Below are 6,000 nucleotides of genomic sequence, written 5' to 3'. Positions count from 1 at the left end.
AGTTCTGTTATAATACACACCCAGTTCTGTTATAACACACACCCAGTTCTGTTATAACACACACCCAGTTCTGTTATAACACACACCCAGTTCTGTTATAATACACACCCAGTTCTGTTATAACACCCACCCAGTTCTGTTATAATACTTGTTTCCCAGATTAAGGCAAAGGGAGCACATGTAAGATCTAGGTTCTCCATGCTAAAGGAGGATGGATGCTCCCAGCTCCTCTTTCTTTGGTTTGGAAAGACAGAGCGGTAAAGCCAAGGGTATGCATTGTATGTGGCTATCGGATGGGCGGGTGGCCTCTGTGGTGGGGGAGATGCAGGAGCGGACTGTGGAGTTTTATTTTGAGTTGTATAGGGCAGAACTGTGTGATCCTATGTGCGCTCAGGTCTTGTTCGCAGGACTCCCTAAGCTCTCTCTGGCACAGAGGGACGAAATGGACATTCCTCTGTTGTCCCATGAACTGGCAGAGGCCGTAACCCAGATGTCCCCTGGCCGTCCACTGGGGGTCGATGGACTCCCAGTGGAGTTTTATCTGAACTTCTGGGGAATAATTGGACTGGACTAATTTTACGTGTTGCGTGAGCGCGTCGGGGTAGGAGAGTTGCTGATGAGCTGTCGTCGGCAGCTCTGACTCTCCTGCACAATAAAGGGGACTTGTGTTTACTTAAAAACCTCTTGCATCTAGACGTTCCGCTAGCGGAACGCCTCAAAGAGCGTGGCGCGAAATACAAATACCTCAAAAATGCTATAACTTCAATTTCTCAAACATATGACTATTTTACACCATTTTAAAGACAAGACTCTCGTTAATCTAACCACATTGTCCGGTTTCAAAAAGGCTTTACAGTGAAAGCAAAACATTAGATTATGTCAGGAGAGTACCCAGCCAAAAATAATCACACAGCCATTTTCAAAGCAAGCATATATGTCACAAAAACCCAAACCACAGCTAAATGCAGCACTAAACTTTGATGATCTTCATCAGATGACACTCCTAGGACATTATGTTATACAATACATGTATGTTTTGTTCAATCAAGTTCATATTTATATCAAAAACCAGCTTTTTACATTAGCATGTGATGTTCAGAACAAGCATACCCACCGAAAACTTCCGGTGAATTTACTAAATTACTCATGATAAACGTTGACAAAATACATAACAATTATTTTAAGAATTATAGATACAGAACTCCTTTATGCAATCGCTATGTCAGATTTTAAAATAGCTTTACGGCAAAAGCACATTTTGCAATATTCTGAGTACATAGCTCGGCCATCAAGGCTAGCTATTCAGACACCCGCCAACATCGGGGCTCAGTAAACTCAGAATTACTATTAGAAAAATTGGATTACCTTTGCTGTTCTTCATCAGAATGCACTCCCAGGACTTCTACTTCAACAACAAATGTTGTTTTGGTTCCAAATAATGCATAGTTTTATCCAAATACCTCCGTTTTGTTCGTGCGTTCAGGTCACTATCCAAGGGGTAACGCGCGAGTGCATTTCGTGACCAAAAATGTCTAAATATTCCATTACCGTACTTCGAAGCATGTCAAACACTGTTTAAAATCAATTTTTATGCTATTTTTCTCATAAAAAAGCGATAATATTCCAACCGGGCAACGTTGTATTCATTCAAAGAGAGAAAGAAAAACATGGCGAGTTCTCGTGACCGCGCATCTCCAGTGTCACTGTCCCCAGGCTGACCACTTACAAACTCTGCTCCTATACTTTGCCCAGAGACAGCAGACCCCCCATTCCACTTTCTGGCGGCTTTAGAGAGCCAATGGAAGCCTTAGAAAGTGTCACGTTACAGCACAGATGCTGTATTTTCGATAGAGATGCAACAGAAGGACAACAAATTGTCAGACAGGGCACTTCCGGCATGGAATCTTCTCAGGTTTTGGCCTGCCATATGAGTTCTGTTATACTCACAGACACCATTCAAACAGTTTTAGAAACTTTAGAGTGTGTTCTATCCAAATCTACTAATTATATGCATATTCTAGTTTATCGGCAGGAGTAGTAACCAGATTAAATCGGGTACGTTTTTTATCCGGCCGTGAAAATACTGCCCCCTATCCCAAACAGGTTAAGAACTGGAGGCCTGTAGCATCGCTCTGCTGCGGACTACAGGATATTTGCCTCATTAACAGACTGATGTCCCATCTGGACTCTATAGTACACAAGGACCAGACATATTGTTTACCTGGACGATCAATCAAGGACAACTTGTTCTTACTCAGGGACATGTTGGACTTGTCGAGAGGTTCTAATGTGAACTTTGGACTGGTCTCTTTAGACCAAGAGAAGGCATTTGATAGAGTGGACCATGAGTATCTGTTTAATGTGATGTCTGTGTTTGGGTTTGGGGAAAGGGTTGTGGCCTGTCTGAAGATGCTGTATACTGGGATGTCATGTTCGGTCATGGTGAGAGGGGGGCTCAGTAGGCCAGTCTGGGTGAGACGGGCATTAGACAAGGATGCCCTCTATCGGGGCAGTTATATACAGTAGCCATTGAGACTTTTCTGGGCCTTTTACGCAGAAGACTGCAGGGAGTGTGCGGACAGGTATGGGGTGTGTTGACATAGCAGTGTCGGCGTATGCAGATGACGTTTCTGTGATGGTCAGGGATTGGCAGGATATGCAGGCACTAGAGACTAGTCTGAAGGTGTACGAGGGAGCTTCGTCAGCTAAGGTGAACTGGGGCAAGAGCAAAACTCTGTTATGTGGGGCATGGAGGGATAGGGCCCACCCCTCTTCTTCTAGGAGGTTTGCAATGGGGTTGTGAAGGGCTTAACATTTTGGAGGTGTACCTGGGCTCGAAGAGGTGGGTCAGGAAGAACTGGGAGGGGCTTTCTCAGGCAGTGGTGTCAAGACTGGACAGGTGGAGGTGGCTCCTGTCCCAAGTGTCATAATCAACAAACTGGCGGCATCCTCCCTGTGGCATAAACTGGCTGACCTCAACCCCCCGCCGGGCGGCTCGCAGACCTGGGACATCACTGGCTGAGGGCGGCAGAGTTGTATATGTCTGTCCACGAAAGAGGACAGGGCCTGGTGGAATTAGAGAGCAGGGTGGCTGCATTCCGACTAAAGGTGGCAGAAAGACTGCTGTGCCATACTGATGTCGGCAGGAAGGGGCTCAGCAGGAGGGAGCCCAGCAGGAGGGAGCCCAGCAGGAGGGAGCCAGCAGGAGGGAGCCAGCAGGAGGGAACCAGCATGATCGCTGCTGAGGAGAGCTGGTGGATTAGGGTTGGACCGGTGGCTGTTCCTCATGAGGATGGAGAGGCTGAATACAGCAGGTCTCTCAAATCATTACTCTGCGGTGCTGAGGGCATGGCAGCTGCTAAGGCGAGAAGGGGGTGTGGGAGGAGCCTATCTTCCACAATCCAGCCATCCTTTTGAGATCGGTTCAGTCGGCCAGCCTGCAGAGGCGACTGATGACAGTGGGTTTACTAAGGATGGGTGACCTGTGCCTGCTGGGGGAGGAGAGGTGGAAAACCCTGGATGTCCTGGCAAAACAAACAGGACCAGAGAGATTTCTGGGGGAGGTCCAGGAGGCACTGTCTGAGCTGGTAAAGGGGGTGTTTGAGCTGCCAAAGAGGGAGGTGGCACCAATGTTTCTACTACTGCAGGTGATGGCGTGGCTATAATACGGTCAGCGCAACAACCCTAGGTGTGACTGGATTATCTGGTGTGACTGGATTATCTGGTGTGACTGGGTTATCTGGTGTGACTGGATTATCTGGTGTGACTGGATTATCTGGTGTGACTGGGTTGTCTAGTGTGACTGGGTTGTCTGGTGTGACTGGGTTATCTAGTTTGACTGGATTATCTGGTGTGACTGGATTATCTGGTGTGACTGGGTTGTCTGGTGTGACTGGGTTGTCTGGTGTGACTGGGTTGTCTGGTGTGACTGGGTTATCTGGTGTGACTGGATTATCTGGTGTGACTGGGTTGTCTAGTGTGACTGGGTTATCTGGTGTGACTGGATTATCTGGTGTGACTGACCTGTCTGTCTGAGTTCACTATAAACTATCAGTCTGTTTCATAGGCTCAGTAATATACTGGAGCTACTCTCTGTTGTAGAGAAACAGTCAGTAATATACTGGAGCTGTAGAGAAACAGTCAGTAATATACTGGAGCTGTAGAGAAACAGTCAGTAATATACTGGAGCTGCTCTCTGTTGTAGAGAAACAGTCAGTAATATACTGGAGCTACTCTCTGTTGTAGAGAAACAGTCAGTAATATACTGGAGCTGTAGAGAAACAGTCAGTAATATACTGAAGCTGTAGAGAAACAGTCAGTAATATACTGGAGCTGCTCTCTGTTGTAGAGAAACAGTCAGTAACATACTGGAGCTACTCTCTGTTGTAGAGAAACAGTCAGTAATATACTGAAGCTGTAGAGAAACAGTCAGTAATATACTGGAGCTGTAGAGAAACAGTCAGTAATATACTGGAGCTGTAGAGAAACAGTCAGTAATATACTGGAGCTACTCTCTGTTGTAGAGAAACAGTCAGTCATTTCACACCTTGATCTGTTTCACCTGTCTTTGTGATTGTCTCCACCCCCCTCCAGGTGTCGCCCATCTTCCCCATCATCCCCTGTGTATTTATACCCGTGTTCTCTGTTTGTCTGTTGCCAGTTCGTCTTCTTTGTTCAAGTAAACCAACATTTTGTGTCTCAGCTCCTGCTTTTTCCAGTCTCTTTTTTCTCCCCCTCCTGGTTTTGACCCTTGCCTGTCCTGTCTCCGAGCCCGCCTGCCTGACCACTCTGCCTGCCCATGAGCCTGCCTGCCGACCGGTACCGTTGCCCCACCTCTGGTTTATTGACCCCTGCCTGACCTCTCTATTGCCTGCTCCTGTTGGATTATAAAACCATTGTTTTTTCAACATTGTTTGCATTTGGGTCTTACCTTCATAGCTGATAAGTAATTTGAACATCTTGAAGAAACAGTTTCTTCCTAGAAAGTTTTTCCTAGCCACCGTGCTTCTACATCTGCATTGCTTGATGTTTGGGGTTTTAGGTTGGGTTTCTGTATAAGCACTTTGTAACATCTGTAGATCTAAACAGGGCTCAATAAATACATTTGATTGATTGGTTGATTGACTGGAGTAGAGTACTGGAGCTACTCTACTGTAGATAAACAGTAACATACTTTATGGAGAAGATGGCGCCGACAGACATGGAAGCTCTGCTTCTAGCGCATAACCAACTTTACAGCAGTTTTTTGTTTTTGTGTTATTAAATTATTAGCCCAAAACGTTTTTAGGTGTTATTATATGCAAACGGAAGTTTTGGATATCAGAGCAGCGGTAACTCACCAGCGTTCCGACCAGAAATATGACTTTCCCGAATTGGATCCTTTGTTCGTAACCCCCCCAGGACAATTTAACTCATCCTAGAGGCTGCTCCAAGACACCGCCGCTGGAGAAGAGGTACTCGGAGTGGACTTCTAGTCCGACTCAGGAGGCATGCACACCATCCACCGCTTCCCAGTATATTACTCGCTAATGTTCAGTCCCTGGACAATAAAGTAGACAAGCTCAGGGCGAGGATCTCCTTCCAGATAGACATCAGGGATTGTAACATACTCTGTTTCATGGAATCATGGCTCTCTCCGGATATACTGTCCCTGTCCATACAACCAGCTGGGTTCTCAGTACATCATGCAGACAGGAATGAAAGAACTCTCCGGGAAGAAGAAAGGCAGAGATGTGTGTTTCATGATTAACTACTCATGGTGTGATTGTAATAACGTACAGGAACTAAAGTCCTTTTGTTCACCCGACCTAGAACATCTCACAATCAAATGCCGACCGTATTACCTATATTACCTACACTGGACTTTCTGCAAACTGGAAACCACATATCCTGAGGCCGCTTTAAAAGTATATAATGTTACCTTTATTTAACTAGGCAAGTCAGTTAAGAACAAATTCTTATTTACAATGATGGCCTACCCCGGCCAAACCAGTACGATGC

Source organism: Salmo trutta, chromosome 27 (assembly GCF_901001165.1).
Source record: "Salmo trutta chromosome 27, fSalTru1.1, whole genome shotgun sequence".
In the NCBI taxonomy this organism is placed as follows: Eukaryota; Metazoa; Chordata; class Actinopteri; order Salmoniformes; family Salmonidae; genus Salmo; species Salmo trutta.
The sequence above is the reverse complement of the archived record's forward strand: the minus strand, read 5'-3'. Positions refer to the sequence as shown.